This window comes from Bubalus bubalis, chromosome 12 (assembly GCF_019923935.1).
Source record: "Bubalus bubalis isolate 160015118507 breed Murrah chromosome 12, NDDB_SH_1, whole genome shotgun sequence".
NCBI lineage: Eukaryota > Metazoa > Chordata > Mammalia > Artiodactyla > Bovidae > Bubalus > Bubalus bubalis.
Genome location: NC_059168.1, coordinates 70,820,356 through 70,834,718, shown reverse-complemented (window position 1 = coordinate 70,834,718; position 14,363 = coordinate 70,820,356). Strand labels below are relative to the sequence as shown.

Below are 14,363 nucleotides of genomic sequence, written 5' to 3'. Positions count from 1 at the left end.
AATGAGTCTTCTTTAATGTCACTCAATGCTTCATAGTTTTCTCTGAGGTCTTGCATATGTCTTATTCATTTTTTTTCTTAGTTATGTGATTCTTTTGGTGTAGGATAAATGGAATGTTGAATTATCATTTTGAAAATGTTATTGATATATAGAAATAAACTTTTATTTTGTACCCAATTAAACTCGGGCTTCCCTGGTAGTTCAGACAGTAAAGAGTCTGCCTATAGTGCAGTTTGATCCCTGGGTTGGGAAGATCCCCTGGAGAAGGAAATGGCAACCCATTCCAGTGTCCTTGCCTGGAAAATTCCATGGACGAGAAGCCTGGCAGGCTATAATCCATGAAGTTGCAAAGAATCGGACACAACTGAGTGACTTCACATGTACAAACTTAAAAATTTTAATAAGTTATCTGTATATTCTTCTGAATTTTCTGTAGATGCAATCCTGCTAATGAGGACAGTTCGGTTGCTCTTTTTTCAACCTGTATACCTTTTCTTTCTTTAGCCTTACTGTGCTGGCTGGTGCCTCCAACTACAATTTTTTCATAGCATTGATGGTTGGAGGCACTCTTGTCTTATTTCCAGGTTCAAAAGGAAAGTGTTTTTAATGTTTCATCAGTAAGTGCGGTGTTTGCTACAGGCTTTTCTGTAGGTACTCTTTATGAGACTAAGAAAGTTCTATTTTATTCCTAATTCGCTAAGAGGTTTAAAAAAAAAAATCGTGAGTGGGTGTTGAATTTTATCTAATGCTTTTTTTGCACTTATTGAGATGATTGCATGATTTACTCTAATATGGTGAATAAGTTAATTGGCTTTGTATTATTTTGTTCATTTTTTTTTCAGTCATTGCTTGTTAGATTTACCAAAGACCACATACTGCATTTATTTTCCTGCCTCTTTAATCCCTTTTAATCTACAATAGTTCTTTAGCCTTTTTTCCCCGCTTTCTTTTTTACTTTATATTTTGTGTTCTTGAAAAATTGAGGCTTGCTCTTTTGTGCACTGAAGTTAGAATTTTTCCAAATTGTTTCTTTATTGCTACAGTCAGACTCCACTCTTCAGGTAGAAACACAACATGGATTGTGTTGTGTCCTTGATGTGTGACATTTAGGGATACCTGTGATATTAGCAAATATTTTCATTAATGTTAAATTTGATAATTTGGTTAAGATGGTGTCTGCCAGATTTCTCCCTTGTAAAGGTACCTCCCCATGTGATTTATAATTTGTAGGGAGATACCAAGTGACTGTTCTTATAACTAATGGTTTTAGCATCCACTGATAAATTTTGCCTGAATTATTACCATGGTGAGTGGAAGATGGTGATTTTTAAATGTCGATCATTTCTTCTTCTACTGTTAGTTGGCATTCCTCTTTAAAAAAATTCTCTCCTAAAAATACCCCATTCTTTTAGATTTATCTTTCATAAAAGATAAAATGGACTTATGGATTCTTTTTTTAATCAGTATGTTATAACCCAGCCTTGTGCTTACTCATTTTGATGCTCAAGTTATTGGCCTGTGAGAGCCTCTCCAAGCTGACTTCTGTTTCCTCATCAATTTTTAAGCACTTCTAACTTTATGGAACAAGTTATTCAGACTGATCTATTTCCCCTATTTCAGCCATGCAGTTAGCACTGCCTTTAAGATGTTAATTGATAGGGGATTTTATTTAGATCCAGGTGCTAGTGGTATTCATTGCTGCTGGGGTGTCATTATGTCTAAGCTCTCTCAGCGCAGAGCTCAGAAACATAGTTTTCTCTTTAAAAAGATGTGTTTATACAGATATCTCTACTTTTAGTTAGGTTAGGGTTTTATCTCCTTGTCCTATTCCAGACTTGTATTTTCCTTATCCCGCAGTGCAAACCAGCTTTACAAAAACTCGATACATTTGTTCATTTGTTGAATCCTACAGTACATACAATATTAGAATTACTACAATACTACACCACAAACAAAATCTTTGTTTTTTTGTCCTTAGACTGTTCTGTTCCACTCAGGGTATGTAATCAAAATATTTTGATCAAAATCACTTGTATTAACTCTTTTCTTCTCTCTGTGTGCTTATCTATTTGACATATAATATTGTTTCTGTTTGTATTCAATTATAGGGTTTCTCCCATTCTTGTTGATTTAACTTTTTTTTTCAAGATTTTTTTTTTTTTGATGAGGACTATTTTTAAAATCTTGATTGAATTTGTTACAATATTGCTTCTGTTTTATGTTTTGTTTTGCTTTTTTTGGCCATGAGGGTATGGGATCTTAGCCTTTCAATCAGGGATTGAACCCATACCCCCTGCATTGGAAGGCAAAATCTTAACCACTGAACCACCAGGGAAGCCCCTCACTTTATTTTTTGAATATATAAAACATTAACATGGTTCAAGAGTCAAAGCTATGTGAAAAGATATACTCAGAATTTCCATTCCTATCCCTAGCCTTTCCATCCCATTTCTACCTGTCCCTGTAGGTAACAGATTTAATTATTGTCATATCCTTTCTATGTTTCGCTTTGCAAACATATATTATTTTTCTTCTTGCACAAAGATAAACTATTATAAATTTCTTTTTCATCCTGTTTTTTTTTTTTTCATTTAACAATGTATCCTGAAATTACATTATATCTGTTCAGATATCTTTTTAACTTTTTTCCCAACTATAGGATATTTCATTGTATACCACATGTATTCAGTCAGTCTCCCAACATGAGCATTAGGTTGCTTCTAATATTCTGCTATTTTAGGTAATGCTGTCATGAACAATCATGTACATGTGTCTCTTTTATGTTTTTGGAGGTATAGCTTAGGGTAAATTCCTAGAATTTGGATTTCTGGGTCAAAGGATAAGTACACAAATGGTTAGATATTACCAAAATTTCCCCCAGCCATAGGGATTGTACCATTTTACATTCCCATTGGCTATATATATATATATATATACACATATATGAAAATGCCTACTTCTCCATAGCTTAGCTATAGAGTATATTGTCAGGCCTTAGAATTCTTGAAATGTCTCACAGATGAGAAGTAGTATTTTAGTTAAATTCTCTGATTGCAAAGGAAGATGTCTTTAAAAAAAAATCATATATTTTTAGGTGCCAAAAAGCAATGAAAGGGTAAGTTCCAAAAGTATCAACACTTTTCAAGTCTCATGCTTGCATCATGTTTGATAATGTCCCATTGACCAAAACAATTCATACGGCCAACCCCGGGGTTTAAGGAGTAGAGAACTTAACCTCTCCTCTCGCTGGGAGAAACAGCAGCATTATATTGCCAAGTGACATACATTCAAGGATAGGAAGAATTTGTGATTATTTTGCAATCTACTTTACCTACTTGCTTGCTCTTGTTTTCTAGGATTTTCATAGCTATTTTTGCATGTTTATTTTTCTATATAAATCTTAGAATCAATTTCACCTAGCTTTAGAAAAAAGAAAGGTATTGGGGTTTTATTGAAATTGCCTTAAATTTGTAGATGGAGGGAAATAGGCTTATTCAGAAGTGTTTTATCTTATATTATTATAAATGTCTTCCATTATATTTGCTAACTGAGCCAGGCCATATACTGGGGTATATGAAGGTTTTTAATTTTTATGTTAATTTTATACTTTATATCTTGCTAAATCATTTTATTGTTTGAATTAGTTTTAACTCTGATTCTCTAGAGTTTTCAAGGTTACTCTCACATGATCAATAGTTTGCCTTTCTCTGACTTTACTTTTCTGATTGCATTGTCTGCTGCTCCAATACAGTGCTAAACAACAAGGGAGACAGTGGGAATTCTCAGTTTATTCCTGACTTTAGTAGAAAACAAAATTTCCTTGTTCAGTTAGATGATGGGCTTTGGGAATTATACATGCATACACATAAATTATGTTTTGTGTGTTCACATTTAGGAAGTATCCACAAATTTCTGTTTTCTTGAGTGTGTTTATATTTATCAGAAATGAATGTTAAAGCTGTTAAAGGTCTTTTCAGCTTCTGTGGAAACATCTTTTTCCTTTCAGATTTTTGAAAATTGGTTTCATTTTTCAAATTTAATTTACATTTAGTTCTCTATCAAATTTGCAATGTCACTTTTAAAAATTTTGTGTTCCTATAAATATCCTCAAATTTGTCTTTTATTTTAAAAAACACAGCAGTTCTATAATTTTTGTCTATAATTTCAGTCTTCAAAGTTTTTGATCTATTTTCTGCTTTGTTTTTTTCTGCTAATACTTGCTCCTGGATATGTTGTTTGTTTATGTGCTTGGTTACTTTTTAGTGTGTGATGCTTTAACTCCTTGAAAAATTAAGATTCGTTGAGGCCTAGGATGAAGATGCCTGTCTTCAGAGACTATGAACATTATCTGTCAGGCACCTGGGGCACTACCATTATACCCTTCAAAATAAATTCTTGGTGTGAGGTTCAGTAGAACAGCCAAGCCCCATGCTAAGCACTGTACATATATAACAACTTCCCTTTAAGCGGGGTGTACTATTATCCTCATTTTATAGATGAGAAAACTGAGACTCAGAAGTTAAATAACTTGCCGAAGTTCATCCAGCTAATAAGCACCAAAGCCAGAATTCAGTTCTGAGTCCACAGAAAAGGCCTTTCACCATCTTCCTGCATCACAATAGAGCCCAACAGAGGAAAGAACCAAACCAGAGGTTTTGTTCAAGCTTTAAAATGTACTCAACAAAACCCATATGAAAACAGATTCCTGTTCTGAAAGTTTCAATTTAGAGAAGTTTTGATTTAGAAAACGGAAACATCCCTATCTCAAAACTGCAATTTGCTAAAGCAAGTTGGCAAGGAAGCCCTATGCCTAATAAAATACAATTTTCTCTAGAATTTCACTTTCCTGGCAGGGGTCAGAAGTTCTCCAGAAGACTGGCATACTAATAAATGAAGGCTCTTGGCTTGGTAGCACACCCAGGCCAGGCCTGTCGCTGCAAAGCCAAAGATGGGAACTGGGTGAAGTCATTCTGTGAGGAAAGGAATGCCTCTTTTATTATTAGAACAAGTAAAGTTAGTCAATATTTGTTTTACAAGGGCCTGCAGTCCTTCCTGGCGTTTACCAGTACAGTCTTCTAGAAATAGTCCCTTTCCAATTAACAGAAAGCAACCTTGGAGGACCTTCTGGTTGGCCCAGATCCTTTCAGTTATTGATGGGAAAGGGGCAGGGGGACTTTCTCAAGTCGCCTGTCTCGTTGGTGCAGAGCCATCCCTGGAGCTCTGGTGTCAGACTCTCTCCTCTGCAGCAGATGCCTGAATACCCAGTCCCACCCCCGCTTCAACTCACACACTTGCCTCCAAATTCCTGCCCTGAGTAGTAGGCACAGGTATGGGATTTTCTCTGGGGGCTCAGGAGTCCTACTTTTCTGGAATGTCATCTGCACCTTGTAGATATTGAAGACTTTATCATCACTCATCATTTTCATCTAGTCGCATTTTTGCTACTGTCAGTTAACTGTCTGAGCACCCTTCCAAGAACCCAAGTAGGGCTGAGCCTGGTTGGGAAATAAAAAACCAAATGTAAGGAAGCCTCTGGGGAGAGAGAACCGATCTGCATAAAATCACTGGAGAAGAATTAAGCACCAAAATAGGTGTAAGTAGATGTAATAAAAGCAACAGGATTCAGAGAACTGAGAGATGAATGTGGGCTGGAGAAGTTTCACATGGGAGTTGAAACTCAATTAAGTGCTGAGGATAAGTGGGATTAACGTAAAAACAGAGGAACAGGGAGGGCATCCAAGTGGGAGAAACAGCATACCCAAAGGCAAAGTCAGGGCTCAACGTGATGGGTTTGAGGAGCAGGGAGCAGGCCTGCCGGACTGCAGTGCAGGGTTGGTGTCAGGGGAGGCGACAAGTTAGGTAAAGTGCGATTTTGAAATCCTGCAGTTCAGTTCAGTCGTCTCAGTCGTGTCCAACTCTTTGCGACCCCATGGACTGCAGCACACCAGGACTCCCTGTTCATCACCAACCCCTGGAGTTTACTCAAACTCATGTCCATTGAGTCAGTGATGCCATCCAGCCATCTCATCCTCTGTTGTCCCCTTCTCCTCCTGCCCCCAATCCTTCCCAGCATCAGGGTCTTTTAGAATGAAATTTCAAATTTGAAATCCTTAGATGAGAACAATAGCGTATCAGAGTGTCTTAAGACTTAGAGACTTCTAAAATGATTTAATCCAAATCTGTTATTTTACATTTTAAAAAACTAAACCCTATATGTAAAATAGATAAATAACAAGGTCCTACGGTATAGCATTAAGTAAAAATGTTAGTTGCTCATTAGTGTCTGACTCTTTGCAACCCCATGGACTGTAGCCTGTGAGGCTCCTCTGTCCATGGAATTCTCCAGGCAAGAATACTGGAGTCGGTTGCCATTTCCTCCTCCAGGGGATCTTCCCAACCTGGGGATCGAACCCAGGTTTCCTGAATTGCAGGCAGATTCTTTATCATCTGAGCTGCCAGGGAAGCTTAGGAAACTATATTAAAATCATGTAATATACCATGTTGTGAAAGAATAGGAAAAAGTGTATGTGTGTGTGTGTGTGTGTGTGTATGTGTGTGTGTGTATATATATATATACATATAACTGAATCACTTAGCTGTACACCAGAAGCTAACATAACATTGTAAATCAACTATAGTTCAATTAAAATTTAAAAGCCCAAAAAACTAAGCCTTAGAGAGGTTAAGTGACTGGCTCAAGGTCATGTAACAAGCCTAGGGTTCCGATTTGCTGTATTGGGACGAGGGAACTATTCAGTGTTTTTCAGCAGGGGAGTGGCCTAATGGAAGTGGTACTCTGGGCAGGATGAGCCTGCTGGCTTCACACATAGAAGGTCACAAGCTGAAAGAGGCAACAGGCTGGTGAGTCAGTGGGCCTGGCTCCTAGAAAGAGGCCTCGCATGGTGTTTGCTGGGCTCTGGCAAGGCCTGCTTTCCTCCTGGCTTAGGCAGCCGTTTCCTCTTACACTCCTGCGTCTCAGGGAGAAGCAGTGGTCCCCAGGCAATGGTCCCTTCTTCACACAAGCAGGTAGTTTTCCAGGGAACTCCAAGCCTTCATAGATCCGTGAGCTTGAGAATAAAGCAGCTTTCCAAATGGGAAAATTCCCTTGGGGTTCCATGATTCGTGTCCAAGCAATTCACAAATGCTTTGATGATTTCTCCCAAAAGGCCTAAAGGGTGATGTGAGAAAGGCAAGAATTTTTCTTCCCATTTACCTGGTAGGAAACAGAGAACTGGAGTGAAGGCCTGGCAGTCAATGGGGACAGGTCCAAGGGGTCCTGAGTTTCCATCTGGGTCTTCAAGTCTAGACACTTCGATTCCAGGAATAGCCTCTTTGTGATGCCTCAGAGCAGTTTTCAGGTATGAGTTAAATCACCAAGGTAAACATGAATTCTCTAGTTATATGAGGAAATCCCAAAACATTGAGACCGGAAGGATCTGAAAAGTGGTCTATGCTTGGTCATCCTCTGATATTGAAATTTGCATAATCACAGCTACCAGTTACTGAATCTTTACCATGTGTCAGATGCTGCACTTTGTGTTTCCATGGGTTTAATCCTGATAGCAACTCCATGAGGCAACTGTTAACAACCTTATCTTAAAAGTGAGGAGATGGAGGTCTGGAGAGATCGACCAGACCAAGGGTGTCCAAGCTCCTAACACCTGTCTGATGTGTGTGCCACATGCTCACCTTGGTCCTCAGCCTCTGCCTGGACCAGGTGCCCTGAGTGGCCCATTCTTATTCAGGTAGCCCAGGCTATTCTGCCAAGGGACAATCTATCTCCACCGGTCCTGTCCTGGTTTGGGGGTCATGTGGAGCAACACCATCCCCCTTGGTTTTTCAGTCCTTTCAGATACTGAAGGAAGTTCTCATATATCGCCCCTAAGCTTCCCATTTCTGGTCTTCCCAAGCATGTTTTTAAATGATACCTGACTATTCTTCAATGTGTCCTACCTGTTCTTTGATCTTTCCTTCTTTCTTGTCTTCTTCAGATTAAATATTTCTATTGTTTCAGTTGCCCCACGCTATCCTGCTCAGTGTTAGCTTGCTGACTATACAGTTTTGTAATTTTGGCATTTGATTATAGCATACATCCCTGTCCTATTAAAGTCCAATTTAAATAAATGAATGGGCTTCCCTGGTGGTTCATACAGTAAAAAATCTCCCTGCAATGTGGGAGAAGGGAATGGCTAACCCCTCCAGTATTCTTGCCTGGAGAATTTCATGAACAGAGGAGCCTGGTGGGCTATATCAGTACTTGGGGTTGTAAAGAGTTCGACACGACTAAACAACTAACATTTAACCATTTCCCAGATAAAGGGAAAACCTCACACAAGTGTAGCTCCATTTGCTCCATTCAAATCTGCTCATGTTACATATATTTTAAACTCTACACTGTATTCTTTTTTAAAAAATTATTTATTTATTTGACTGTACCAGGTCTTAGTTGAAGCATGTGAGATCCAGTTCCCTGACCAGGGATCAAACCTGGGCCCCCTGCATTGAGAGCACAGTCTTAGCCACTGGACCACCAGAGAAGTCCCCTTTTTAATTTTTTTTTATATCAAGTTTGATAAACTTTTTGTCTGTAAAGGGTCAGATGGTAAATATTTGGTTTTGTGGATCATATATGGTCTCTACCACAAGTCCTTATTTGTTTTATAACCCTTTAAAATGTAAATATCATACTTGTCTAGTGAACCATATAAAAATAAGCTGTGGGCAGATTTGATCTACGGGTCATAATTTGTTGACTTCTGTTTTATACAGGCAATTTTATCTTGGATTTACCTCCACATTTACTCTTTGTGTACTTCGTTTCTTTTTATATTACCATGCTTCCACATGGGTTCATCTTCCTTTTAGCATTTTAAATACATCATTCCACTGCCTTCTGGCCTCCACCATTTCCCATAAGTCAGCTGTTTACCATAATGTTGGTCTCCTATACATTAAAAGTTGTTTTTCTTCTGTTGAGTTTCGTTTACCTTGGCTTTAATCTACATCTAGACACATCAGTTATTACAGTTGATGTGTCCAGGGAAAATTGTGTTTTTCTTACCTAAAGTGGTTTTTTTGTTTGTTTGCTTTTGTTTTTTCTCTGCTTCTTTGATCTGTGGCTCAATGTTCTTCATCAAATGTGAGAAATTTTCAGCCATTATCTCTTAATCTCTTAATTTTCAGCCTCCCTCTCTCTGCCTCTTCTGGGACTCATTACCTGGTTATTTTGTATGCTTGACAATACCCACACACTTCTGATTCTCTATTCATTTTTCTTCAATCTCTTTTCCTCTGTATTTTTCAGAAAGGTACTTTCTATTGATCTATCTTTAAGTTTACAGATTCTTTTTTTCTGCCATCTCAAGTCTATTACTGAGACCATCTAGTAAATTTTTCAGTTATTTTAATTATCACTTCTGGACTTTTTTAATATAGCTTCTATTTGTTGAGTCTCTAACCTTTTTTTTTTTTTTAATTTAAAAAAGAAATTTTTCTTTAATTCTTTGAACATATATATAATAGCTACTTTGAAACTCTTGCCTGCAAAACTCAACATCTGGGCCCACTCAGAGCCAGTTTTTATTGGTTCCTGAACTAGTTTTTCATTGGCTAGTTTACATGGAAAACTGGACATGTCTGATAAAATTTAGCATTCTGCTTTATTTTTCTGAGGATTGTTGGTTCATTTTTCAGTTTCTTGCCTCAACTTAAACTGCTTCCCTCACAGAGGGCAGACACTGATGTCTTTGCTCAGTTCTTTCTTTTCTTTTTTTAACCTGGCATTCTATGAATCACCCTATGTTTTCATGATTAATGATTTTGAAAAAGATAGTGGTGGCCAAAGACCTTGAGTTTCTAAGGCTCTGTTTATTGGTCTGTGTCTCGGTGGGGAAAGAACACAAATTTGCAGCCAATTCTTAAGTTTGTTTTCACTTAAATTTTACGTGAGTTGTACAAGTTGTTTGTATATTTTGGAAATTAAGCCCTTGCCAGTCACACCGTTTGCAGATATTTTGTCCCATTCTGTAGGTTGCCTTTTTGGTTTTTTGTTTTATAGTTTCCTTTGCTGTGCAGCTTGGACAACAAAGAGATCCAACCAGTCCATCCTAAAGGAAATCAGTCCTGAATATTCGTTGGAAGGACTGATGCTGAAGCTGAAACTCCAATACTTTGGCCATCTGATTCTAAGAACTGACTCATTGGAAAAGACCCTGATGGCTGGGAAAGATTGAAGGTGGGAGGAGAGGGGGACAACAGAGGATGAGATGGTTGGATGGCATCACTGACTCAATGGACATGAGTTTGAGTAAGCTCTATGAGTTGGTGATGGACAGGGAGTCCTGGCGTGCTGCAGTCTATGGGGTCGCAAAGAGTTGGACACGACTGAGTGACTGAACTGAACTTGCTGTGCAAAAGCTTGTAAATTTGATTCAGGTCCCATTTCGTTCGTTTTTATCTATACTGCCTTGGGAAACTGACCTAAGAAAACATTGATACGATTCATGTCAGAGAATGTTTTTCCTATGCTCTCTTCTGGGATTTTTGTGGTGTCATGTCTTATGACATCTTTATGTCGTGTCTTTACATCTTTAAGCCATTTTGAGTTTATTTTTGTGTGTGGTGAGAAGGGTGTTCTCTGACTTCATCGATTTACATACAGTAGTCTGACTTTTCCAACACCACTTGCCAAAGAGACATTTTTCCATCATATATTCTTGCCTCCTTTGTCAAGGATTAATTGACTATATGTGTCTGAGTATATTTTTAGGCTCTCTATTCTGTTCCATTGATTTATATGCCTGTTTTTGTACTGATACCACATTATTTTGAGTATTGTAGCTTTATAGTATTGTCTGAAGGAGGGTTATGCCTCCTGCTTTATACTTTTACTTCAGGATTATTGTGGCAATTCTGGATCTTTTACAGTTCCATGTCAATTTTAGGATTATTTGTGAAAAATGTCATGGGTAATTTGATAGAGATCACATTAAGTCTGTAGATTGTTTTGGGTAGTATTGTCATTTTAACAATATTAATTCTCCCAATCCAAGGGCATGGGACAGCTTTCTACTTACTTGAATAATTTTCAGTTTCCTTTATTAATGTTTTATAGTTCTCAGTATATAAGTCTTTCACCTCTTTGGTCAGTGTTAGTTATGTCCGACTCTTTGTGACCCCACAGACTGTAGCCTGCCAGGCTCCTCCACCCATGGAACTCTCTGGGCAAGAATACTGGAGTGGGTTGCCATTTCCTTCTTCACCTCCTTGGTCAAGTTTATCCCTAAGTATTTTTTAATGCAATACAAAAGTTTTTTTTATTTTTTAACATTGTCTCTCCGATATTTCATTGTTAGTGCAAAGAAGTGCAGCTGATTTTCGTATGTTAATCTTGTATCCTGCTGCCTTGAGAATTTGTCAGTCTAGTAGCTTTTGTGTGGAGTCTTTAGGGTTTTCTACATATAAAATCATGTCACCTGCATATAATGACAATTTTACCTCTTCCCTTACAATTTGAATACCTTTTATTTCTTTGTCTTGTCTGATCTTTGTGGCTAGGACTTCAACCACTATGTTGAATAGAAGATGTGGGAGTGGGCATCCTTGTCTTGTTCCAGATTTTAGCAGGAAGGCTTTCAGCTTTTCACTGTTGAATATTATATTGACTGTGGGTTTGTTGTAAATAGCTTTTATTATGTTGAGATATGTTTCCTTTATACCCACTTGTGGTAAGAGTTTTTATCATGAATGGATATTGAATTTTGTCAATGCTTCTTCTGCATCTATTGAGATGATCATGAGGTTTTTCTCTTTTATGTGGTATATCACATTGATTGATTTGCCTATATTAAACCATCCTAGTGAACTTGGGATGAATCCTATTTGGTTGTGGTGTGTGATCTTTTTAATGTGTTGTTGAAGTAGGGAAAACCACTAGACCATTCAAATATGACCTAAAAATGATTATACAGTGGAAGTGAGAAATAGATTTAAGGGACTAGATCTGATAGATAGAATGCCTGATGAACTATGGATGGAAGTTCATGACATTGTATAGGAGACAGGGATCAAGACCATCCCCATGGAAAAGAAATGCAAAAAAGCAAAATGGCTGTCTGAAGAGGCCTTACAAATAGCTGTGAAAAGAAGAGAAGCGAAAAGCAAAGGAGAAAAGGAAAGATATAAGCATCTGAATGCAGAGTTCCAAAGAATAGCAAGGAGAGATAAGAAAGCCTTCCTCAGTGATCAATGCAAAGAAATAGAGGAAAACAACAGAATGGGAAAGACTAGAGATCTCTTCAAGAAAATTAGAGATACCAAAGGAACATTTCATGCAAAGATGGGCTCAATAAAGGACAGAAATGGTATGGACCTAACAGAAGCAGAAGATATTAAGAATAGGTGGCAAGAATACACAGAAGAACTGTACAAGAAAGATCTTCACGACCAAGATAATCACAATGGTGCGATCACTCACCTAGAGCCAGACATCCTGGAATGTGAAGTCAAGTGGGCCTTAGAAAGCATCACTATGAACAAAGCTAGTGGAGGTGATGGAATTCCAGTTGAACTATTTCAAATCCTAAAAGATGATGCTGTGAAAGTGCTGCACTCAATATACCAGCAAATATGGAAAACACAGCAGTGGCCACAGAACTGGAAAAGGTCAGTTTTCATCCCAATCCCAAAGAAAGGCAATGCCAAAGAATGCTCAAATTACCGCAGAATTGCACTCATCTCACATGCTAGTAAAGTAATGCTCAAAATTCTCCAAGCCAGGCTTCAACAATACATGAACCATGAACTTCCAGATATTCAAACTGGTTTTAGAAAAGGCAAAGGAACCAGAGATCAGCTTGCCAACATCCGCTGGATAATCAAAAAAGCAAGAAAGTTCCAGAAAAACATCTATTTTTGCTTTATTGACCATGCCAAAGCCTTTGACTGTGTGGATCACAATAAACTGTGGAAAATTCTGAAAGAGATGGGAATACCAGACCACCTGACCTGCCTCTTGAGAAATCTGTATGCAGGTCAGGAAGCAACAGCTAGAACTGGACATGGAACAACAGACTGGTTCCAAATAGGAAAAGGAGTACGTCAAGGCTGTATATTGTCACCCTGCTTATTTAACTTATATGCAGAGTACATCATGAGAAACGCTGGGCTGGAAGAAGCACAAGCTGGAATCAAGATTGCTGGGAGAAATATCAATAACCTCAGAGATGCAGTTGACACCATCCTTATGGCAGAAAGTGAAGAGGAACTAAAAAGCCTCTTGATGAAAGTGAAAGAGGAGAGTGAAAAAGTTGGCTTAAAGCTCAACATTCAGGAAACAAAGATCATGGCATCTGGTCCCATCACTTCATGGGAAGTAGATGGGGAAACAGTGGAAACAGTGGCTGACCTTATTTTGGGGGGCTCCAAAATCACTGCAGATGGTGACTGCAGCCATGAAATTAAAAGACGCTTACTCCTTGGAAGGAAAGTTATGACCAACCTAGATAGCATATTCAAAAGCAGAGACATTACTTTGCCAACAAAGGTCCGTCTAGTCAAAGCTATGGTTTTTCCAGTGGTCATATATGAATGTGAGAGTTGGACTGTGAAGAAAGCTGAGCACTGAAGAATTGATGCTTTTGAACTGTGGTGTTGGAGAAGACTCTTGAGAGTCCCTTGGACTGCAAGGAGATCCAACCAGTCCATCCTAAAGGAGATCAGTCCTGGGTGTTCTTTGGAAGAACTGATGCTAAAGCTGAAACTCCAATACTTTGGCCACTTCATGCAAATAATTGACTCATTTGAAAAGACCCTGATGCTGGGAGGGATTGGGGGCAGGAGGAGAAGGGGATGACAGAGGATGAGATGGCTGGATGGGATCACCGACTTGATGGACATGAGTTTGGGTAAACTCCGGGAGTTGGGATGGACAGGGAGGCCTGGCGTGTTGCAATTCATGGGGTCACGAAGAGTTGGACACGACTGAGTGGCTGAACTGAACTGAATTCAATTTTCTAATATTTTGTTTAGAATTTTTTTATCTATATTCAACAAACATACTGGCCTGTAGATTTCTTTTTTTGTGGTGTCTTTGTCTGGTTTTGGTACCAGGGTAATGATGGCTTCATAGAATGTCTTTGAGAATACTCCCTCCTCTTCAATTTTTTGGAAGAGTTTGAGAAAGATTGGTATCAGTTCTTCATTGTATGTTGGGTAGAATTCGCCTGTGAAGCCATCTGGTCCTAGACTTTTGTTTGCAGGGAGCTTTTTTAGTCATAGATTTTATTTCACGTCTAGTGATCTTTCAACTTACCTATTCCTTTAATTTTTTTTTCAAATTATCTATTGATTCAGTTTTGGTGGGC

General features: G+C 38.3%; 1 protein-coding gene across 3 annotated transcripts in view; it reads left to right on the top strand.

Moving 5' to 3' along the window:
* Nucleotides 1-14,363, top strand: part of PLB1 (phospholipase B1) — a 132,466-nt gene that overhangs the window by 10,472 nt on the left and 107,631 nt on the right. The gene's annotated exons all lie outside the window — the stretch shown is intronic.